Genomic DNA, 11720 nt, shown 5'->3' with positions numbered 1-11720 from the left:
GGGGGTGCAAAGAAAGTTAGTAATGGCGCACCTTCACAAAGTGCGCCATTACTATGTGTATGACTTGGTCAAACCTTAGTCAAAGTTAGTAATGGCGCACTTAATGTAGGTGCGCCATTACTAAGTTTGACATAGTAATGGCGCACCTATGCAAAGTGCGCCATTACTAAGTTTGACCAAGGTTTGACCCAGTCATACACATAGTAATGACGCACTTTGTACAGGTGCGCCATGCTAACATTTTTTTTATTTTTTTTCAAAACTAGTAATGGCGCACCACAACCAGGTGCACCATTAGTAATATGTCAATAATGGCGTACCTGTATCTGGTGCGCCACTGCTATATAGCAGTGGCGCACCACATACATGTTGCACCATTAATGTCCATATTAGCTATAGCCCTTTTTGTAGTAGTGGATTGCGAATACTGAGATAGGGAGGCATCATTGTGGATGCACAGGTGTGAAATCTCTAAAGGCACGGGTGTGTGGCACCACAGGCATTGGTTCGAATACTCATTTAGAGAGTCACGCCTGTACTCAGGCCAGATGCACACAACACTGTAGGTTGGTGGCATTCCGAAACACACGGTTGCACAGAGGGGGAATCTCTGTGTAACATCAAAGTCACAGGCGATCACGCATGAAAAGTATGTGGAGTCATGGCGCGGGGGTCAAAATGGCAATTATTTTCCAGGATCAAAACAACTTGAGCAGTTGTTATACTGTTAGAGGAGTGAATGATGTCTGCAACCCGGTGTGACCAATGATGAACTGACTCTCCCTCGCGTTGGACGCAATGCCGCAGGTCAACAATCATCATCGGGAGTTTGCAAGTTCCTTGGAAATTCTTGATGAAGCGCTCCTTCAATTCTTCCCATGTGTTGATGGAGTTGGGGGAAGGTTCTTCAGCCATGTATGGGCCGGCCCCTCCAACATCATAGTCAGGTACTTGGCACAAACTGCGTCACTAACATCCAACATATCCATGGCGATCTCGTAGCTCTCGATCCAAGCAGTCGTCTCAAGATCAGTCATGTAATTGGGACCTTGCGGGGCCCTTTGAAATCTTTGGGCATGCGCTCATTGCGTAGAGCCGACGCTAGACAGGGTATCCCGATGGTTCTGATACTTGAAGCTAATTGGGTTGTAGCAGGCAGTACTTGCGCTGTCGTGGTTGCTGCCTCTGCTACACGTTGAGCCCGAGTCGTGTCGACGATTGCCTAAGCGTCCGAGCCCCCAAGTCGAGCCGGGTCATGTACTGCTCACATCACCGATGAGCACTGCTGGAGACCGCGGGCGACTCAGCATGGCGGCTCCTGCTGCGGCTCGGGTGCGGGGTAGAGTGGAGTCGTTGCTGATTGTAAGAGTAGTTTGCTTGCTGGGCAACCATAGTCTTTAACATCTCAATGGCGTTCCGGGCCTCGATCCCAACTAGCAATTCCTTGTGATCGGAAGCGCGGCCAAGTTGGTTACTCCTGTCAACAGGTTATCAACGGGATTGGATAAGTGACCCGCCAGCATCAGGAAATGTTGCAGAGGCATCTGAACAATTAGAGGGCGAGGGGTTGGCTCATGCTGGGGATGTTGAGCCGGCTAATGATCTTGAACCGGTGGTGGATGTCCGTCTCTGTTCGGGGGTGCGACCCGGGTTAATTGGGGTATAACTAGTTCTTCCGGGCTCCTGTCCCAGCCCCGGGAACAGGCACGTCTTGCCGCATGTTGAAAGTCGCATGGGCTCAAAATCGGGTGGCAGGCGGCTCATATGTATCCTCTGATGAACCGCCTCTGAAGCACTATGATGGAGGCCCATGCGCCAGGCTTCGATTTTCAGGCACTCTACCTCATTATGGACCTGAGTCTACAGCTCCACCATGCGAGCGTTTTTAGCATTGATATCTTCCTGGACCTTTGCCATCTGTTCGCGAAGTTTAGTCACCTCCGCGTTACGTTCTGCCTAATTCTTCGCAGGCACCAGTGTCTCAAGGAGTGTTTCTAAGGTGGCTGCCAACCCTGCTAAAGCTTGAGCCGGTAGTATGGCTGAGCCGGCCGCTCCCGAAGCTGGCGCTGAGGTGCCGGTTTTCATCGTAGCGCCAGCCGCTGCGGTGTTAAGAGCCGGAGCAGTGCCTAACATATAGACGGTAGCCCGGAGTGGTGTGTCGAAAGTTTCCCGGGCCAGCTCATCATCAGAGTAGCTCCCGAGCCCACCATCATAAAGTGAAAGGATCGACTCGGTTTCGCCGACCGAAGACTCGCCATCAGAATAGACAAGAGTGTCCCCGCCAGACGCGGAGTTGTCCGCGAGATCGACTCCCTGAGTGAAGACGTGCTTTCGGCCGGCTTGAGCCCGGCCGGGTTGGGAGCGCCGAGCCGGCTCGATGATGTCGGTGTAGATGTCTGGCTCGGGTCCTGACTCACTAATCTTGGCGATGAAGACATGGATCTTGCCAAAGGGTACCCGGTACCCGTACTCAATCGAGTCGGCCTCAGGGCCTCAGCATGAATCGTCAATGTAGAGCTTGCCACGGTGACTATTGGTCATCCGGCTGATCGCATATCCCTCGATCCCTGGGAGAGCTCCCTCCAAGAACTCAACACCGCCAAGCGATAGCCCCACGGTGGGCGCCAACTGTCATGGTTTTGTCACGTTAGGTGTCCTAATGAAAGAACTTAGTCGTGAGGCCATCGTGGGTAGGTGGTAGCTTGAACGGGGTTGATCAAAATCGAGAGACAAGGGTTTACCTAGGTTCGGCCCCTCACGGTGGAGGTAATAGCCTACTTCCTACTTGATTATTGCTTGAGATCTTGATTATAAGGGTGCAACTTGGCTAACCTACTACTCGAGGGCTTGTAACTTATCTTTCCTACCTCAGGGACTCTCCTTTATATACAGGTAGAGGCCCTGGGCTTACAACAGTGTCCGGGTCAAAGTACAACCCGTGACCTAATCTACTTCTTACTTATCTTACCTTCCAAGTAAGGGAGTTTCCTTTGTCTCCTTGTCGAGCCGGCCCGCTCCATGAGTCGCCTCCTGGGCCTTGGATGTCATAATCTTTACGGCCCACACAGCTAGTCTGATAACGACCCGCCATGTGGTTCCATGTCATTCCTGGTTGGGTACCGTGGGGTATATCCCCAATAGTGATGCCTCGAGTCCCGTGAGCTAGTGCATGTCCGATGTCTTACTCTACCTCGCTGGCGACCGCACCTTCACTCTGAGGGGCGCAGCCAGCCGTCGTACATGGATACGGCAAAGCCAGACGAGCTCCGCTCTAGATTAGGTTTCACGTTGCATGTAATTGTGTCGATTTGAGATTTGTAATTGAAGTATCCAATTGTGAAAACGATAACTTGAGGTGTGACTGGTCACTGTCCATAGACGGATCTAGGCGCGTCAGCGGATGTTTGATGGTCCAGATTTGGTGTATTTGGTTGTATATGCTCTTAGATGCAAAACTAGCAATAGAGCTAAGGGCACTCCAATGTACAGACACACTATCCGTCAATGAATGCGTCTCGACGCGTCCGTGGACAGTGATATGGGGGCCAGTCTTCCAACTCTTCCCGCAAACCTCCGTCCGCAATTCAAACTAACTTGGAGGTAATTCATGGAAACACGGCGAATTCGTTCAAATGTACATAAGTTTGATATATTTTACATAAATCAAACCATATTTCGTGTGTAAACATAAAAGAACTAAACTAGATTGTAGCAGACGATGACCTCGTATGCGTGACAAGGCTGGCCGACGGCACCTCCATTGCCAGTGGTTCATCGTCGGAGTGATCTCTCCAATGATAGAAGGGCGGCGGGGCGCGGCAGCTCTGCTCGACCACCGCCTGGCGCCCCCGGAGGATCCGCTCCGCTTCCTATTTTGTCATGCAGAGGGCGACCATGGCCAACGCCGACCCTGGTTGGGAGCCTTAGCCATGCCCCTGCTTCCGCAGCGTCAGTCCCGCTGAGAGACCACTCCTCTCCGATCTTCACGAGCTCCCCGTCGAGGCGGCGTAGGCGCCACATGACCGTCTCCGCTTTGGGTAGCGATAGGTCGCGAGCCTAGGCCTCTTCGAGGTCAGGGTCCGCACGGAACCAAGTCGCTCCTCATCGGACTTCGTGAACGTTGCCATGTGACCTTCACACACACACACACACTTTAGCTATGTTCAGTGAGATTTTTTTTCCTAAATTTGCCATGCAACACACATATTATCAGCATTTTGCCATGACAAATAGAGAAAATTTTGGTAAAATTGCCGTGTCATTTTTGTATTATGTTTTTCATATTTTTGCCATCATGTGTACTACCCTAAGTTAGATATGTTATACAACATGTGTTAACAGGGAACCTTTTTGTTGCATTTAAGGAAAATGTAGGTGCATTTCTATTTTGCGTCATGGAAAATTCAAGAACGATTGATCTAGTGACATGACATTTTAATTTTTTTTTGCCATATCAGTAGTACAATTTTCTTACACTTCCCTACACATATTCATCCTTTTATTGTCTGTATTTGCCATGCCACTAGACATCCTTAAATTGATTTTTGCCATGTTGAAGTACAAAATTTCCTACATATTGCCTACATATAGACATCTATGATTTCCTAATTTGCTATGTGATAAACTAAGCTTTTTCCAACAAGTTCTCATGTGATGATTACAGGTTTCCCAACAATTTGTCATGTCTTATATAACAAATAAAAATCCTTTACAAGTACAAACCTTTTTTATAAGTTTCCCATGATCTATAGAACATTTTCTTCCAAAGTTGGCACGGCCGATGGTAAATTTTAATTGTACATGTTTTCTTGTACTAACACCATGTCAATTTTATCCTGTGTATGCTTTTTATGTATTGTACCACCACAAATTTATTGAGTGTGCCATGGCAAATCTATTCACTATACCATAGCAAATTTTTGTTCTGTATGTAGCATGGCAATTTCATATTACATATAGGTGGATTTTTTTTTTCATTGTGTCATGGCAATTTTTACTATGTTTATTAGTTTATAATCATGTATTTGAAATATTGAAAGACGACAATTTTTCACATTTGGGTATATTTCAATCATGATAATGACAAACTCGCTTTTTGAGAAGTTCATCATCGATTAAGTTCCTAAAAATTTATTTTGACAAGTAACACATATTTTGCTAGTCGCGTCGAAGATCTACAAATCCGAACCAGACTTATAAATCTGGATGGAGGGAGTATCACTTGCAAGGAAGATAAATATCTCATTACAAATTGACAAGCAGATTATCTTTCTGCAAAGTGAAACTTTCACTTGTTTATTTTTTATTCTACAGTAAAACCTAATATATCATCGACTATTCTGAAAATATTTTAGAGTTTTTGGATGTGTGATGTGAGAGACGCAACAATCGGGGGTTTTATGCCAGTTTTGAACTGAAAAATCAAAGTTTTCAGATATTTTATACTATTAATAAACAGGAATCTACGGTGATGATGTGTTGTATTTCCACCTCCGAAACGTGTCTTCCAAAAAAATCGCGCGCTAAAATGTGGGCTATTGAATCGACGCTCTCATGTCTCCCCCTCTCCCTTCAAGCCTTTTGTATCTTTCTCCAGCAAAACCATATGCTGATCTGCATATCTACTACCACCACAAACATGTACCGAAAATATTCAGATTAAGCTCAAGTTCCACCAATCACTCTTTTCCCTAAAAGCCAAAACAATCTGCTGTTTTAGACTGCTTGTTATAGACAGAGGGGCAATATAAAGCTTCGTTTAGTTTAGGCACTTGCAGATAGCATGGGAATCTAGGAAGTGTCCCTATTTTACACTACACTTGCTTTTTTGGTATTTCACTACACTTGGTTGGCAAGATTGCCCCTCTACACTTTCTCCATCGAGCGGGTAGATTGCTGCACAAAAGCATCAGAGGTGCAAGAATGTGCAGCGAACCAAAAGTCCTGAATAACTTAGGAAATTCCATTTTGTTATTATCCTCTAGCGCTTTGGATCAAGATCAACTTAGGTTTACTCTTCAGATGGTTCACACAACTGCCAAGCTGATAATGTTGGGAAGTCACTCGGTTGGTGCCGGAACGTGTGCACGTTCTACCGTCATCATGCAGTCATATTAAACGGCACCATCACCATATACTACTGTTGGACGCCGCGCATCTTTCCCTGCTTCCTACGCCCGCACTTAATACACCTACCAATGCCTGATTGTTCCATTGGTCCACCTAGCAGGAGCAAGTGAGCTCGTCCACTCTATGGCCACTCTCCAGTAAACGTTCTCTGTATGTTACCTTCCATTTTAGCAAGCTTGCGACCAACAAATAGATTACTGACACCTGGTGCGCTAGATAAAGTGCACTTCACAACTGTTGCTTGAGTACATTGTAACCCTGTATATGATCTAGCTTGTGGATAATTTTTAGCCGTATACGGATGCTGATGCAACTATGGAATGATTGGGAACTACAACTACATGCATGAAAGCAGATTGAAGAAAAATATACTGAAAATAGATGGTTCATACAAAGGTTCCAGTAGCTTAGCAAACATATACATATGGACACACTAATAATTGATTGTTCCACTGACAACAATAACAAATTAAAAACTGCATGCCGTGAACGAATTATACTTCCGAAAATCACATCATCGTCCTCCTGACTGAACTCAAGCAACTCTTAAATCTTGTTGATGATCATTATCCTTATGAACTCCTCAAATGTGTTGCACCTGAAAGTGATTAGTATAGCATTGCCAAACCTTAGGTCCTTCCCCATAATAAACTCCTTCCATCCCTCCTTAAATTGAGTGAATTGCAGAAAACCACCACATTGAAGCCTAGGGTTGCAGAAAAGACTCTTCTACGTTTTTGTGCCAGAAAACACTGATTTCGCGCCTAATCATTTGCAGAAAACACCAAACCTTCTATTGGGGCATTTTAAGCATTTTAAGCACCAAAGTGGAGGAGGTGTGCGGCAACTCAAACCCCCCGAAGAGGAGAGCACTGTCGCCGTTGCTTGAGTACCGCGTCGCCGGCGCTTTTGCCCGTGCTGTGCATGCTACTCCGACGAGTAGCCATCAATGGGCTTCTGCATTTGGCAGCGTTGAGTAAGTTCTCCCCCTCCTTCTGGGTTAGGGATCAATTTCTAGGGTTAGGGTTAGGAATCAATTTCTCATAGTTCAATAGTTAGCCTTCGATTTGAATGAACTGTAGGTCAATATTGTTTGTAGTCTAACCTCTGATATGTATCCTATCAGTTAGATGAATTTGCTCCTGTGTATGAAGTTAACTGAATTTTCTCAGTGTACACAAGTTTTTTAGTTGACTGAATATTGTTTAGTGTCAATAGTTTGTAAAGGCCCAGAATTTGCTCCTGTGTATGAAGCGTCTGAAGTTAACTGGATTAGGGTAGTGTATGAAGTTAAATGGATTTGCTTCACTGTATGACATTAACTGAATATTGTTTAGTGTCAATAGTTAACTGAATTCTATTAGCGTATGAACTGGATTAGGGTAGTGTATGAAGTTAAATGGATTTTCTTCACTGTATGAACTTAACTGAATTTTTTTAGTGTTCAAAAGATTTCAGTTAACTGAATATGTGTTAGTTTCACCTAGTAATTTGTAATATTTCAGTTAACTGAATATGCACTTCTTTGCTTTGTAGTTTGTGTGATGATGTGTGGGAAGTTAGGCTCCACTTCCATGACAGGGACAATTTGGAAAGGACCATGTGTGTTTCAGACATAACATTTCTGAATCTAATAGCACTAATAGAGACAGCATGCTATGGAGAGGATGACTACATGTACTTTTTTAGGGATGCTGGCTTGGGAGTAGCTGGTTTGGAAGAGATCTGTGATGATGACAAGGTTGATGAGATGCTAGACCACATTGCCAACAGAGATCAGACCATAGTTAATCTGACAGTAGTTAGGGGTAGTGAGCCCAGACCTGGAGATTTAAACATAAGTCATGTTTGTGAGCAGCAGGTCCCTATAGATAGTGTTGGTGAGAGGACTGTGTATGAGGTCAGTGATGAAGGTGTGGTGTACAGGTCACCATCCAAAAAACAAGGAGAGTTGCACAAGTTGATGAGCAGGAGGCACATCCAATACAGTTTTACTCCAGAGAGCAGAGCACACATCTGATTATGCAGAAAGATATAGATATGGATCAAGGAAATGCAGGAGATGTTGATTTGGAGCAAGAGGAGTTGGAAAGAAGTATGGAGCTTAAGAGGAGGAATAAAATACAGAGGTATAAGAAGCATAAGAAGAGTGTTGAGAGGGTGGAGGCAATTAAAAGAAAACTTCCTGTTTTACTAACTGAAGATGATTCTGACTTGGAGCAAGATGAGGATTTCATGGCTAGGATGGCTGAGATGAGGAGGCAAAGACATGACCCATTTTTACACTTTGAAGGTGACACTGATGTTGAAGAACCTTATGAGCTAGAAGAAGAGGTAGTGCATGAGGAACATGGAGAGGATGAGGAAATTGAAGAAGGGGTGGTACCACAAGGGGAAAAGAGGAAGAAGTTGAAAGTAGAAAGGGGCCAACTAGTAGATCACATGCAAGTTTGGAGCAACAATTTGAGGATGTTTGGGTGCCATCATCTGATGAGGATCCAAATCCTGGTGATTTGAAGGAGGAGGATGATGATGGGGCAGTACCCCTAGCTTTTGTGCTAGTAGGGCCAAAAAACCCAAACCAAGAATCTTGTATGATGAGGATAGAGAGAGCCCAGAGATGCAGTTTGTAAAAAAGCTTTGTTTTGAAAGTGTTTACCAATTTAGAAGGGCACTTCTCACATTCCACATAGCTCAAAATAGAAACTATGTGTTTCATAGGAACTGCAATGACAAAATCATAGCTATTTGCAAACATGAAGATTGCCCTTTTTTCATTGCAGCTTCTGTGTTGGCAAATGAGAGAACATTTTGCATTAGAAAGGCAAAAAATTTGCACACATGTCCAGCTATAGCAGAGAGCACCAAGGTGACTACCAAGTGGGTCACACATCAGGTGTTAGAAGCAATAAGAACAGACTTGAACACACCAATAACTACAATAATGCAAAACCTGAAGAGCAAGTATGGAGTTGAGATCATCACTCATATGGCCTACAGGGCTAAGAACAAAGCAGTTGAGATGGTGCAAGGAGATCAGAGGGGTCAGTATACCAGAATCAGGGATTACTTGCAGGCTGTCTTGGACACAAATCCAGGTAGTAGGTGCATTGTCACTACTAAGTTCTTAAAGGAGCATCCAAGCAAAAATCCAAGGTTCCATGGTCTTCATCTGTTTGAATGCTTGCAAGGAAGGATTTCTGAATGGATGTAGACCATTCATAGGTGATTACTTTACTTTCTTTACTTTGCCTTGTTTGAATGCCTTGTTTCTGACTTGTGTTGTGTGCCAATGCAGGTGTGGATGGATGCTTCATCAAGCTGTCTACTGGCCAACAAATCCTGGCTGCCACAGGAAGGGATGGGAATAATAACATATATCCCATTGCTTTTGCAGTTGTGGACAAAGAAGACACAAACAGTTGGACTTGGTTTCTATCTGAACTGAAGATAGCAATTGGTGGAGAATCGGGGAGATTTGGTTATTACACCATAATCTCTGATAGACAAAAGGTAATTCCCATGTTTAGTTGTATTTTATAATATACATTGCTTCATAATTGCTTAGTTCATAATTGCATAGTTCACAATTTCTTAGTTCATAATTGCATAGTTCATAATTTCTTAATTAGTTGTTGGTCATATACATTGCTTAGTTTTGATTATGGTGATTTCTCCAAACAGGGCCTTCTTAAAGCTACAAACAATGTATTCCCCAACTGCCCACATAGATTCTGCCTTAGACACATCTATCAAAACTTCCACACTGCTGATTTTAGGGGGTCAGAATTAAAGAAGTACATGGATAAAGCTAGTTACTCTTATACTGAACATGACCATCTTGCTGCAATGGATGCTCTTAAAAATGAGTACAAGGCTGCTTGGGCTTGGCTTAACAAAGTTCCTAGAGCTACTTGGGCTAGATTTGCAATGAACTTCAATTGCAAAACTGACCTAGTTGTCAACAATATTAGTGAGGTCTTTAACAAGATGATATTAGATGTGAGGGGCAAACCAATAAAGAGCATGATAGATGGAATCAGGACTAAGTTGATGGTTAGGTTCAATGGCAATAGGACTAAGACAGAGGTAGCCAAGTGGGATATATGCCCAACATATGCTGAGTTGCATGAAGAAGCAAAGAAAAAAATCTAGGAACTGTCAAGCATTGATGGCTGGGCCAAATATCTACCAAGTGACAAGCAATGAGAGAACTTATTCAGTTAACCTGCAGCATAGGACATGTGGGTGTAGGAAATGGGACATGACTGCTGTCCCATGCAATCATGCAGTATCAGCTATCACCAAAGCCAAACTGAGGCCTGAAGACTTTGTACATGACTTTTTCAAAAAGCCACTGTATCTGGCAGCATACAACCCCATCATATTCCGTGTACCAGGACAAGATCTGTGGCCCAAGACCAATAGCAGAGACATAGAACCTCCAGTGTTCAAGGGCCAGGGAAGAAGCAAACCAAGAGGAGAAGGAGCCAGTTTGAGCCACCAGCACCCAAAGATACATCTAGGATGGCTTCAATTACATGCAGCAACTGCCAGCTTGTAGGTCACAGATACACATCATGCAAACAGGCTCTAAAATCAGGGTTAGCATTGAGAAAGAAGAAGCATCAGGTATGTACAAGCACCAGGTTCAGCCAGATTTTGTTTTCTAACACTTGAATGTATTAACTTGCTACAATTCTTATATGCAGTCTAACAGCACAGAGAAGGGTAGCACGCAAGGAAGCAGGGCACCAACAGCACCAAGGGGATCAACAAGTGCAGCACCAAGGGGAGCACCAAGGGAAACTTCTTCAACAGCTCCAGCACCAAGGGCAGCTTCTTCAACAGCTCCAGCACCAAGGGCAACTTCTTCAACTATAGGTGCAGCAACAAGGGCAGCCATCTCAACTCCTGCCAGGAGAGCTTCTTCAGCTATAGCAAGTAGGAGAGGTTCAATAGCTGCAGCATCCACATCAGCACCATTCTTGCCACCAAGACAGAGAAAGCAACCCAGCAGGCTGAAAGACTATTTCTATGCTTCTGGGAACTGATGTTGAACCTTGATGATGATGTGATCTAGCTAAACTAGTAATTGCTAAGATCTATTTTGGCAACAACTTGTGGTACTGTAATCTGGCTGAACTAGTATTTGCTATGTTGTTGGATCTGGTTTCATGATGATGTGATATGGTACTGTAATCTATGAACCTATGAATCTATATGATGCAATGTACTTAAGCCTCTCTATTTCTGTCAAGTTGGCTTGTTATTATGGCCATTACAATGTTCACTAGTAATTGTTATATGATGCACTGTTAGCTTGTTGGATTGTTTAGGCCATTACAATGTTCAAATTGGCTTGTTGGATCAAATCATCGATATGTCGACAAGATGAGGCTCAAGGTGACACCTAGGGTCAAAACAATCGATATATCAACAAGATGAGGCTCAAGGTGACACCCTAGGGTCAAATCATCAATATATCGACAAGATGAGGCTCAAGGTGACACCCTAGGGTCAAATCATCGATATGTCGACAAGATGAGGCTCAAGGTGACACCTAGGGTCAAATCATCGATATATCGACA

The sequence above is a fragment of the Triticum dicoccoides genome, chromosome 6A (genome assembly GCF_002162155.2).
Source record: "Triticum dicoccoides isolate Atlit2015 ecotype Zavitan chromosome 6A, WEW_v2.0, whole genome shotgun sequence".
Lineage (NCBI taxonomy): Eukaryota > Viridiplantae > Streptophyta > Magnoliopsida > Poales > Poaceae > Triticum > Triticum dicoccoides.
The sequence above is the reverse complement of the archived record's forward strand: the minus strand, read 5'-3'. Positions refer to the sequence as shown.